Below are 13,205 nucleotides of genomic sequence, written 5' to 3' on the forward strand. Positions count from 1 at the left end.
GAAGAAAGCGGAGCTGTAATAATCTGATGTTGTTCAGCCGATGTGCTGCAGGAAAGTACAAAACTGGCTGATGCTATTATTGGTGCCGCCCCTTCATCGGACCTGAGCGCCGCCAAACAAGCTCCTGTTAGCGTCAGCCTGTTTTGTAGTTCCTGGCAGTAAATCTGCTGAACAACATCAGATTATCACTGTCCTGCATCCTTCACACTGAATCCCACGGCAATAATATGAGTGGTTTGGAAACTTGGAGAGAGAAACTTTGCTGCTCAAGATAGATCTGGCGTGAAGAACAGGCACAACTGTGCGTACAAATCAGGTCACAATGGTTCCTGCCGGGATTACTGTTGTTCCCTGGTTAACATTCAGAGTTTGCATCTCTCGGGCCTGGATACTATTTCCACTCAGCAAATAAGTTTTGACTTCTCTTCTTGTGAATTATCTGAATGAAAACGAATTCCTGATTACACACAGAGTACACACCCTGAAACTTCCAGAAGCAGACCAGTGAGATGTCGCCTCCATGTTGAAGGACAATGACAGCCGATGCACGGGAAAACTACCATTGCAACCCTCTCACCCCCCACCCATCCCCCAAGCGTCTCAACATTCGGCGTTGAAAACATGTCGCTGTTCCTACGTGCTCAGGGGTTCAAGTGTTCAAGGAAGTAACTCATCACCTCTATCTCTGCGGAAATTAGAGACGGGCAGTAAATCCTATCCCAGTGAGTGACGTCCAAATCCGAGGCATCCGTATTTAAAATTGCATTTTCTAATCGGACGCCTGCAATCGGTCAGGAACAAGTCCAGTTTGAACAGGTGAAATGATCAGTTTTAAACCAATGCAAGAGGAGATTGTTTCTTTCTGTGCACTTTCAGAGGAGAACCTTCAAATGTGAACTATCAGTGTTTGCAAAAGCGGGTTTCACCGAAATTGACAGTCAGCAAAATTGGTCCAGAAAACCTGTTCCTGAATGCAAGCTTAAAGTAATGCATATATCGATGGGGAAGAATGTCAATAGCTGGTGCCGTGGCTTAGTTGGTTAACGCGCCTGTCTAGTAAACAGGAGATCCTGGATTCAAATCCCAGCGGTGCCTCAACTTTATGTCCGCCGTTGCTCGTTTAAAGTTGTTTCTAATGATCCAACGAGCGAACGCAGCATTCCTTCATGGAGTTTGGTCGGGACAACAGGTTGAGGCAGAGATACACTGCAGCCTGACTGAGCAACGTTGTGGAAATGACACAGACGCCGCGAGCCAATAACCCTCATTCTCTGCCGTCAACTGTCATTCACTTTCCACCGACAGGAGAGACATCATTGTAATCGTATGTTTGTAGTGGCGTTGCTTTTTCTTTGCTGGTGGATTAAGAATTCTATTTCGAAGTCAAACAACTCATTATATTTTGAGGGAAGAAATGTCTCCTTACCTCAGGCCCATGGACAGGCACAGTATCCGAGTAATATTAGCCGAGTTCCAGACTCGACAGCCAGCGAGGGGAATAGCTCTCAGCGCCTCCACTCTCAAACACTCTCCGAATTTCACACTTTTCCAAGGGCAGAAATCGGAAATGAGAGATATGGATAGACAGAGAGTGGGAGAATTTGAAAGGGGCTGAAGTGGATGCACAGAGACAAAGTGAGGCAAATAGAGACATATATTGAGATAGATACTAAAAAGCACCATTTCGCGATTCGACATGGCTGCGAACTGACAGAAAAGGAAAGGAAAAGGCAACCATTTAAGCAGAACCTTTCCCCACCTCAGGGCAACAGAAGCAGCATTAGAGTCGATAAAGTCCTTTTAGAACATAGAACATAGAACAGTACAGCACAGAGCAGGCCTTTCGGCCCACGATGTTCTGCTTAACTTTTACCCTAAAAGTTCTCATTGTCTGGAGAACTTGCTTGCTTTTAAAGTTGTAAAGTTGACGGTTGGAAACTAATTAGATATTTTGATAAAAATGCTGATTCGACAGATAAAAGTGATAATTTCACTGACATTATAATACAGAAGTGAATAACTAACCTGGTCCTGATGAATACTCAGTGGATCTGAAGCATTAACGCTGTTTCTCTCCACAGATGCTGCCAGACCTGCTGTGGTTATCTATCAATGCATTTTTTTGTTTTAGATTTCCAACTACGGCAGTTCTTTGCTGCTGGTTAGCTTGAACGTCGTTTGGGATAAAATAGGTTTCCTCGCAGCTGCTTTCGAAAACCAGTCAGCAGTGCTGCGGTCACGAAAGGCTAGCAAAGGCGAACTTGCAATCCCTGACTCGGGATCGAACCAAGGCCGCGGTGGTGAAAGTACCACATTCGAACTATTTCACTACAATGGAAGGCACAGGGATTCTCGTTGAATGAAACTGCTTTTACTTTTCCATTTTTGCTCAGTTCGGCTGTAGATCAGTTTCTCCCTGCCTTCGATGTTTATAGCGTGGAAATAGACCATTCGGCCCATCATGTCAGTGCGTGCCAACAGGCATCCATCTATTCTGGCCCCAGTTTCCAGAATTTGCCCATGGCCTTGTGTGATGTTTCGAGAGAAAATTCAATGAGATTATCTCTGTAATCAACTGATGGGACTGAGGGTTCGTGGTAGTGCAATTGTGTTACAACCCACTTAAGGGGCTCATCCTCATTTTTAGCCACTGGGGGAGATATACAGACGTCTCCCGGAGGGTGACAGAGGTCTCAGGATTACAGCGGCTACATGTGCTTCACTTTCACTCTCCGTCCCCACACACCTTTCCCCGACAAAAGGCAGCTTTAAGTAGAACACAAGCAAATTCTCAAGACAATGAGAACTGTTGTTTTTTAGCTCGGATATGAAACAGACAATGAGCTCAAATGGCCCCACATGCTCTTCGTGTGCAACTTTTAATTTCCAATTACCTCAGCTCCTGGGAAGCTAACAACAAAAAGGTCCAGCACACATTCCTCTTTGGAAGCATATGTCAATTTGCAAGGATAGAAAGGGCATCAGCTGTGCTCGAGCCAGGTAGGACTCAAACCTGCAATCTTCTGAGAATAGGGAGAATAGTCACTAACAGTTCCCATTAACAACTATTCTCCCTCCCAGCCTGATCGTTAGCCATTCCTTTGTCTATCCAACTATCTTTCTCTCTCTTTGGGCTCTATCCTATCGTTTACTCCCTACGCCACCCACCTCCCTATTTTCTGCATATAAACTGACGTTTTCCCAGCCACCATCAGTTCTGTGGAAGGGTCACCGGACCCGAAACGTTAACTCTGTTTTCTCCTCCACAGATGCTGCCAGACCTGCTGAGCTTTTCCAGCAACTTTGTTTTTGTTCCTGATTTAGAGCATCCGCAGTTCTTTTGGTCTCTTTTAATGTTATTCTCTTGCCTTCTCCGTGTAACCCTGCACATTGTTACTTTAAAAATAATCAGCGGATTCCCTTTTGTATCAATTGAATCTGTGTCTTGGATAATTTCGGGCAGTAATTTACAGAACCTCTCACTCTGTTCAAAGTTTCAAAGAGACCAGCTTTCAGCTTTCTGTTCTCCAAGGAGAGCTTTCCCAACTTTCCAATCTATCTTCATTGCTGACATTCCTCATCCACGGCATCATTCAAGTCAATCTGTTCAGCGCTGTCTCCAATCACTTCACATCCCCGCTTCCGGAAGTTTCACTCCCAGAACTGAGCAATAATGCAGCTGGAGGATTCATTCAGAGTCAGATTGCATGGGCGAACAACCTGAAACACTTGTTTTGACTTTGAACGAGTGTTTCCATTTGCCTTATTCACTACAATGGTACTTCTGCCCCATCCACACTTCAGGCAATCTGACATCATTTAACAAAGCTGGTTTGACAGAAAGCTGATCGGGCATTGTGGCAAAAGTGAAGTGAGAAACCGGGACTCGTCTGCGAGTTGAAGCCGACAAGATAAAGCAGACAGTGAGAAACTGTTTTGAGGGAACTGGCACTTTAGAAAATAGAAGAATAAAAGAGTAGCGTTTATTTAGGACTTTGCACCACCCGTAATAAGGTCCGTTGAGCACGAGCAGATGTTCTTTAAAACCTGCTTCTCCATATGCGATATATTCGCCGCAAAGAGACTGAGGTATTTCAAACTCAATCCCATCGAAACTAAACCCCATAAGTGAAGAATGGAGCAAGACATTGAACGCCCAAAAACGCCGGCGATTCGAATCCCAGAGCTGCTCCTCGTTATGCTATCCACATGAAACAGAAATCATACCCCTAGACCAATGAACCAGCGACAGTGCAGTGCCGTTAACAGCAAAATAAGGTGAGTTTTCTTGTAAAGTAAGGATATTCTTGCTGCTTCGGGATGTAAATGCAGCACCGAGTTTTAATAACAGCTTCTTCCCATTCTGACCACCTGCTCCCAAGAGGCTGCGTTAGCACGCTTCCTCCGGGACAGGGCACTCTCCAATGGTGACTGGAATAAGCCATATTCCATTAGCAGGCACTGCTGCGGGAGAACAGCACGAATGCGCTCTCCAGCTCCCTGTCAAACACGGGCTTGCAGAGCAGGGGAGAGGAGTGTTGGGAGTGGGATGTATGGAAAGTATGCAAGGCTGTGCAAAAGGGAGATTGCGCATGCACAGGAACTAACATTCTTTTGGGAATTTTGTCCAAACTACTGCATCAGATACAGTGTTAAAAATGCAGAGCTGCTTGGAAAAAGAGAATCTCTCCCAATTTGGGGGAACTGTATCTGTGTGCTTCTCGATGTCTCAGGGAGGTCGCTGCTGCCTGAATCAGCTCGGAGTGTTACTACGGCGAGCTCTGTGCCTCAGGCACACTGCACCTGATGTGTATAAACTTCACCACGCTGTTCCCAGCTCAAAGAATAGTTTTACTTTTCAAACCATCCCAGAGTGATTGAAAATGCGAGAAGGCACTTTACGCCATCATCTTGACAGCTCCTGTTGAGAAAACGGAATGTGTGAGTGGACAGTCTCTACTGGAGCATTTTTCATAATTTACGACCTTGGCCCACGTGACAATAAAATCATTTTGAGAGATTGATTCTGTTACAGATAACAGGAAACAGCTGAGATGGTTTAACTTGCTTCTGAAAACATTTGAGTAAATTGTGCAGAGCAGTAGATACTTCTCCCTGTTGCTAGTGAAATGATAAACAACTCAACACAAAGAAAGAAATTACTTTAAAGTTTCAACAAAGGTCTGTAGCTCGGGTTGTGGGTGAGGTTGTTGACTTGCTCGCTGAGCTGGCTTGTTTTCTTTCAGACATTTCGTCACCATGCTTGATGATATCATCGGTGGAGCCTCCGATGTAGCAACGTTATTGTACTCTGCTTGGAATTTATACTGTCTGGTCCATTATGGTGAGTTGTGTCATTTTTGGTTTTGGTCTGTATGGGTTTGTATATGGGGTCCAATTCTATATGTTTGTTGTTTGCATTGCGGGTGGAGAACCACGCTTCCAGGAATTCCCGTGCTCTAATGATGATGTCACCTAGCACGGTGACGAAACGTCTCCACAAAAACAAGCCAGCTCGGCGAGCAAGTCAACACAGAAATTACTCAGTGACAAATCTGTTGAATCAAGTTTGGTGAAGAATTGAAGCCGATGGAATGAAACGCCCCATGAAAGTGAGGACGTAACATTGTCTGTGAGGAATTACCTCCGAGACTCGAGGAGAGTGCACAGTGCTCTTCCCAGGCGTCAGTCTTGGGACCACCTCTCTTCTGGACAGATATTAATGACCCGCACTTTTGCACAGAGTGGACAATTCCAAAATCCTAAATTACACAATTCTCGCAAATAATGTAATCAATGCAGAAGGGCAGAGAAACTGATTTTTTTTTCAACAAATCTTCCACTGTCTGATCTGAAGCTAGAACATTTCAGCTCTGCAAGGAGTGGAGTAAAGTCGATGAGTTAATATTCGGCGTTGTCGATTCACATTGTCGTCATCCCGTTATTGTTTAAAACTCTCCGCCAGAAACATCACTGAAAAATGGGAACAAGCCTCACTGTTCGATACAGCCATGGCTGATCTAACACTTCAATGACTTACCCCACCCCATACACACAACTCTATGTACTATTGGGAATCCAGACATTTGTCAATCTCTGCAATCAAAAATAAAATGTCAACTGTGGAAGGGAAAGTTCGTGTTGCGAACCAGTTGGGCTCCTCCACAAACATTGCAGGTTTGTCCAATGAGCAATCGATTCTGGTCTGATTATCTTTCAAACGGTATTATTCCCAGAAAGCTGAACCTGAAAATCTGACGAACTTCATCTGGTCAGAAGTGGAGCCTGGAGTGACAATGAATCTGCTTTTGCAGGTCATTGACTTCTGTCAAACGTGAACTAAAATTCAACAAGTTGTAGAGCTGGATAAACATAGCAGGCCAAGCAGCATCAGAGGAGCAGGAAAGCTGACGTTTCCGGTCTGGACCCTTCTTGATTTCTGCTGAAATTTTGAATTAATTTCTTTCTTTGAGTTGAGTTGTTTATCATTTCAGGAAGAACAGGGTGAAGTACCTGCTGCTCTGCACAATTTATCTGCTCCTTTATCCATCTCCCATTTCCCATCCACCTCCCCCTCTCTCTCGATTGGCTTCAGAATCCCCTTCCCCTCCCCAATTTCTGATGAAGAGTCCAGACCCGAAACATCAGCTTTCCTGCTCCTCGGCCTGCCGTGCTCATCCAGCTTGACACCTTGTTATCTTAGATTCTCCAGGACTGGCAGCTCCTGCTATCTGTAAAATTTGACTCTGGTGGGATTTGAACCCACAACCTTTGAATAGCACCACGATATAAGCCCATAGAAATCCAACGCGCTGTCCATTGCGCCACAGAGCCCCACTCGTTCATGAGTTTAAGTACAGAATGTCGGCTTTGGAACATTATCTTCGTGTCTTTCATCAAACATCTGTTCTTCGGAAAGAAGGGTCACCGGTCCCGAAACGTAATTCTGATTTTTCTTCACAGATGCTGCCGGATCTGCAGGGCTTTTCCAGCAACTTCTGTTTTTACATCTGTTTGTCCTCGTCCCACTTGCCACACTATCCTTGTGTGATTTGGCACTTCAAGTGATCATCTAAACACTCCGAAAATTTTCTGATGATTCTTAGCTTAACCACGCGTTCAGGCAGTGAATTCCAGATACCCAGAACTCTCTGGGGGAAAAACACATCTTCCTTAAATCTCCTCCAAACCTTCTGCTCCTTGCTTTTAATCTTTAGCGATGGTCATTCATCCTTTTCAACAAGATGAAGTTTAGTCCAATCTCGCGAATGTATCCCCTTCATAATTTTGTGCAAGTTAATCAGCTCCCCACTGAGTTTTCTCTGTTCTCAGTAAAACAACTCCAGACCAGCTCGTTTATTTTCACAGAGGAAATGGTCCAGCCCGGCAATATCCTCGTGAATCTGTTCTGGACGCCCGCTAGTACAATTACACTGTTCCTGCAGTCTACCGATCAGAATGGAACAAAGTTCTCCGAACAAAAGCAGAAATTTCTGGAGAAATTCAGCACGACTGTCATCATCTGTGGATATGATGGATGTTTTGATTGACTGTCACGTGTACCGGTGTACAGTGAAAAACTGTTTACGAGCTGGAGAAGCAGATCATAGCAAGCAAGAATGTACAGATCAGAGCCTGTAAAAATACGTAGACAGAGGCATACAGGTCACACTGCACAGGGCGTGCACTAGGCGAGATCAACGTTAGCAAGATCAGCAAGATCATGCGAGTCAAGTGTCGTCAGTACTCGGATCTGGATGACCGTAGCTCCTTAAACCAGAAAGTAGATTTAAAACAACATTACTAGTAATTTTACAGATTCAGATTTAAGCTTAAAAGTGTAGAACGTTAATAAGAAATGTTAGAGGTAGATCTGCTCGAGAGATGTCGCAAAGAGTCACATGGTGTCAGTGCCATTTTGAAAGAAGAGTCCAAAGACTCTTCTTCAGAACTGATAGCACAGAGGAAAAGGCGGCATATATAACGTGCTCTCGTAAACAATCTGACCTGTGTGTGTATGTCTGAATATGAATGTCATTGTGGAAATCAACACTTCTTATTTCAAGCTCATCTTATCTTTACATTACTTCCCTAGACATAGATGGTGCTTCATCTTCTTCAAGTTTTTCTGGCTGCAATGTAGCTTTTTCGAGCATTCTGAACTACCTCCTTAAATGCCTGCCGTTACAAATTTACTGACCTAGCTCTTAAACCTAATTTTCCATTTCATTTCAGACAACTTTATGTTCGTACTGTTACCATTTTCCTCACTTGGGTTTTAAGCCCTCATCTTAGGACCAACCTTCCCTTCCTCAAAGTAAATATAAGTCTCGGTCACAGTGTAATCATTGCTACCTGGGGGCGTCTTCATTCTGAGGTCAATAATGAAAACTGTGCCATTGCATACTACCAGATATAGTGCTCTCTCGTTGCTTCTGGAAAGTACTGTTCTAATTAACTGCCCCAACAACACCTCATCAAATCACCATTCAAACTTTATTCGGCAATCTGGCTTGCCCAATTTATACCATCATTAGAATTACCAAAGATTATGTGGTACCATGACTTAAAATGAAAGGACTGCTTTAAATGGGGCAGCGGTCGAATGACAAGGGTCTAAAGTCCAATAGTTGGCAAAGGCACACACTTTGGTTCAGCAAGTGACAACCGATGCTAGGTAGAATCGGGGATTAATATCATTATTTCCAGTTTATGAGAGCAGGGCCTTTCCAAAAACCACCACACCATTGCAGTGTCCATGTGTGGCTGAACTACGGCATTCTACCAGTTTGGTACGCACGAGTCAGATTGTTTGAAATATTTGGAACGGTGTGCTCAGACAAATTTGAATGTCATTGTATGCGATACAGTACAGGTGACTGTGCACAGGCAAATGAAACTGAGAAATGCAGTTTTTAGGTCAACCTTAGCTGGAATCAGATTGTGAAAGCTGAATATGAAAGTCTTGTTGCAATTGTCTTGGGTGCAATGAACACACAAATGCAGTTCGTTGCAGTAATGATTTCCCTAAACTAGAGAAGGAAATACTTGCCTTCGAGGTCACATCAGAAATGTCCATTTGATTCATCACAGGGATGAGAAGACTGTGTTCCAGGAGCATACAAGTAAAATCAGTTAGTGCTGCATAGAGTTCAGAATAATGAGAGATGAGGAAAATGTCTTAATTAATAAATTAATCATTAAGTAGAATTCAATACAAGGAAGCACAAAGTGACGTACAAAGGGGACACGAATATGGAGAGATGATACACAATAAGCAGAGTAGTTATTTTTGAATATTTTAGATCTCAGGTCCACGTTTACTTTTACTGAAGGTATTTACTGCCCAGTCAGCACTGGAAGCCCCACGGGGAGGTGGTCGCGATCATACTACACCTGTAACGTCTGTTGTTCTTGGAGCATTGTGTGAACTCCTTATCCGCACTCTTCACCAAAACATGTAAAGAGATTACAAAAGACACAGATGGGGTCTACTGGGATATAAAGTCATTAGAACGGATGCAGACGGATTTTATGGGGGTGGCGGAAAAGTTGCAGGATTATATGTAGGAGCTGTTGGGGCAGTTGGAAATGTTGTAACTGACACAGGGAAAATTAGGAAGGAAACTCATAGAGATTTCCCAGATGACGTGAGGTTCAGAGTTTCCAAATAAGATGAAAATTCCCTTTTTCGAGTGAATCAAAGTCAGAGAGGTCGGAAATTCAAAAGCGTCGGTGAATACTAAACGAAATCTTGTAGCAGAGTTTCTTTCCATCATAGAGGTATTTAAATCCGCACAATATTCCAGGAAAAAGGTAGTCGGTGATTCCAGAATGTTTTCAAAGGCTTATGAGCAAACACACAAGGAGTAAATTTAACAAGGGGAGAGAGTCTGTGGCCGGGGCTAGGTGGGAGAGATGGGGGGAATGGCGAGTTTGGGGGCGGGGGTGGGGAATCAATTTGACTTTGAATGAATTCAGATGTGAAGAATTTTCATGAACAGTTGATTAAAACTGATTATAAAAATGCTTATGGTTTTGGAAGGTGTGGCATATTATTTGACGTGAAGCATTATAAATTGCGAAACAACTGAGCAGGATTTTTAAAAATTGCAGAAAGTAAATTTAGTTATAAATAAATTTCGTGAACAAATGCAGCTGAATAGCATCGACTGTAAAAATTCTCGTGGTTTTGAAACGTGCGGCATATGATTCCCTGTGAAGCATTATAAATGGAACAGAGATTTTTTTAATTGGAAAGTAAAGTTATACCCGAATAATCAGGAAGTGAACTGTCTCGCGGAGCCGCAAGTCCTGATTTTATTTTGTGCCTTAAAGGTTTGACCATATTTAACATGATTTTGCGCCCATTTCATACTTACTGATTCCCGCAGAAGAAATCCACCAAGTAGACTGTCTTTATGTATTTTCAAACCTCTGTTCTCAGCAGCACTTTAATTCAATGATTTCCGACAGAAGTTGAAGGCAACATTCAAACAGTGTAATGAAATAAATCTAATTCCTTTCTTTTATTTTTGTCATAGATTCTGCCAGTTAACAGCAAATTGAGTCATATGAAACAGGTTAAACAACTCTTCTTTTCCCAGAGTGTGACCAATGCAGGGTCAGCCACGTGATAAAGGTGATCGAGCTGAAACATCACATTCCGTTCTCTCTTCGCAGATGTTCCAACACGCGTTGAATACGTGCCGGATATTTGTTGATAAATCAGATATTTCCCACCGAAAATTTCGTTTCCAATCCACAGAAGCTGACTCTTTCCAATAACGTCAAATTTGCTCAGCATGGCCTTTATTCTTAGCGTACTGTGCCCATGTCAATACAAACTAATCCACGTGAAGCTCGAACTCATAACGGGGATTTCACAGGCCTCTGCACTGTCATATAATTATCATGTGCTGACCAATTTCGCCAATGGACCCACGTTTTCCACATCACGTTCATATTTTAGAATGTACATAATGAATTTTCCACTACAGGAATACTTGCCAAATAACGGACGGAGTTGTGGGAAGGTCAGAGTGGGGTGAAACTTTAAAATTCGGTGACCCAGAGGCTGTGGGAGGGTCAGTCACTGAGTCTGTTCAAGACTGAAATTTCAAAACATCACACGTTTAGGAAATAGTGCAGGAAACTATTGAAAATGCATTTAACAAAAAGAAATGCAGTTTAACATCGGTTACTTCACCAGTTCCCTCACACAAGGAAGTAACCAATTGCTGCAGATGACCATATAATCCCAGTTCCCAGGCCCGGAACCAGAGAAACTCAGTGGCCCAGCCGCAAAGATACAACAGGAAACGGGGATGGCAATAAACGCGTGGAGCAGCTTTAATTGACATGGACCAAGGGTTACTGGAACATCAGGATTTGGAAAAGCAATTTGAATCTAAAGCAAATAGTTTTTGGCAGCACAGATGTTTGTGGATTGAGGGAGGATGTGTCCGTGAAAATGTCTCAATTATAAAGAAAAATGCTGCAAATATTCAACCCGTAAAGAGATATCTGTGCAGGGAGAAATGGAGGTAATATTTTCGCTCTCTGAACTTTCTCATATGGTTGTCTCTGCACTGGGTTAAACTGCAGGAAGAGCTTTTTCGCTCGTTTCATATTATTCAAATTTCTGCAAGCACACACAGGCCATTAAAGTAATCTAAACTTGCGAAAAATAACGCGAATATACGATGTTGTGATTGGGCTCGAATTTTCCTCACGTTATGGAGGAAAAGCAGGAAAGTGGAGTTGAGATTTATTAGAACAGTAGTGATCTCATTGAATAGCTGAGCGGACTGGATAGGGTGAATGACAGCTCCCTGAGGACAAATGTGTTTTGTTTGCCAGTGAAACTCGCTGCATCACAAAGTCGGGGCCAGTGAACTGAAGCAGTGACAGTGATGAACTTTGCTGGCTGTTCATGTTGTGAATGTTACCATTGCTACTCATGTCTGCGTTAACACCATAACTGCAGTGTGTAAAACTGCAGTGTGTAAAACTGCAGCACAGAGTGGGCCAGTGGCGCAATGGATAACGCATCTGATTACGGATCAGGAGATTGTAGGTTCGACTCCTACCTGGCTCGAGAGCGGTATAAAAACTTATTACGCCTCCCAACAAATCGTTCTCCCTGTTCTGAAGCCGAAGTGACGTTTGAATTTCTGCAGACACGAGAATCCTTTCACTATCTCCTATCAGTGAATGTCACCAATGTCCCAGCCTCTTCAGAGAAGGGGAAGCTGAGATTGTCCCAAAAGCTGCTCATGCCTACCTTTTGGTTTCCCAAACCCACTGACCCACTCACTGCAGCTACTGGGAATAGCAAGGAAACAAACCAAATCGCCCAGTCTCAGCTTCAAGAAACGCTCTTTTTGGGAAGTGAAATCAGAGGAGAATGAAGGGTGAACTGTCTGACTGAACAGAGACAGTTCAGGCACTATTCCCATCTTTAAGAGGCTGGGACATTGACTCTCACATTCCCGGTGACATTACTTGCTCCGAAACATTGAGAGGATTCCTGTCAGAACTCCTTTACCTTTGCTATTGTCTCTGTTAGGAACAATCAATCCTGTTACCCAGGCCGCGTCAGTGAAAGTGCCAAATCCGAACCACTAGACCACCAGGAATGAGGGCAGAAGCACGTGAATTGTTTCTTAATGACGCAGCTTTTGACTTTTTATTTCTTCCAAAATCGAATTTTTATAGGCCCATCAATCCCACTTTCCAGCACTTGGCCTGCAGCCTTGGATGCTCCAACGTTTCAAGTGTTCATCTCAATAATATTTTCCCTGTGACATTTTAATCTCAAAAGACTCAATAAACGGGACTGGAATTTGAGATGGTAAAACTGTGTTCATGTCCCCTCGGGGAACTGAACCTCATTTTCATCCACAAATGGAAGCAATCAGATACATTCCCCCGATAGTGACAGAGGCCTCAGGAGAGACCAAACCCCAGAAAGCAAGGATTTCACCCAACTGGCTTATATTGTTCAATTTCAGACTTCAAAACCAGAGTCTGTTTACAGCAAAGAAAGGAATCATTCGGCCGCTCCCCTGTCCGTGCTACACCGTCATTGTTTCCTCATCACTCTGCAATTTATACTGATCCACCTCATGCTTCCTGCCAAACTGGAACATTTCTCACATCAGCTGCTTCCGAAAGATCTTTCTCAAATACCTGGAAGGACA

General features: G+C 43.4%; 3 non-coding genes across 3 annotated transcripts; 2 read left to right on the top strand and 1 right to left on the bottom strand.

Moving 5' to 3' along the window:
• The first annotated feature begins 1,021 nt into the window (after positions 1 to 1,021).
• trnat-agu lies at positions 1,022 to 1,095 on the top strand. The gene has a single exon. It is a non-coding gene; the product is annotated as a tRNA-Thr (tRNA).
• A 5,646-nt stretch (positions 1,096 to 6,741) lies between these two features.
• trnar-ucu lies at positions 6,742 to 6,834 on the bottom strand. The gene is made up of 2 exons: positions 6,798 to 6,834; positions 6,742 to 6,777 (listed from the first exon to the last, which is right to left on the bottom strand). It is a non-coding gene; the product is annotated as a tRNA-Arg (tRNA).
• Positions 6,835 to 12,027: 5,193 nt separating this feature from the next.
• trnar-acg lies at positions 12,028 to 12,100 on the top strand. The gene has a single exon. It is a non-coding gene; the product is annotated as a tRNA-Arg (tRNA).
• Positions 12,101 to 13,205: the final 1,105 nt, after the last annotated feature.

Source organism: Rhincodon typus, chromosome 8 (genome assembly GCF_021869965.1).
Source record: "Rhincodon typus isolate 14 chromosome 8, sRhiTyp1.1, whole genome shotgun sequence".
NCBI lineage: Eukaryota > Metazoa > Chordata > Chondrichthyes > Orectolobiformes > Rhincodontidae > Rhincodon > Rhincodon typus.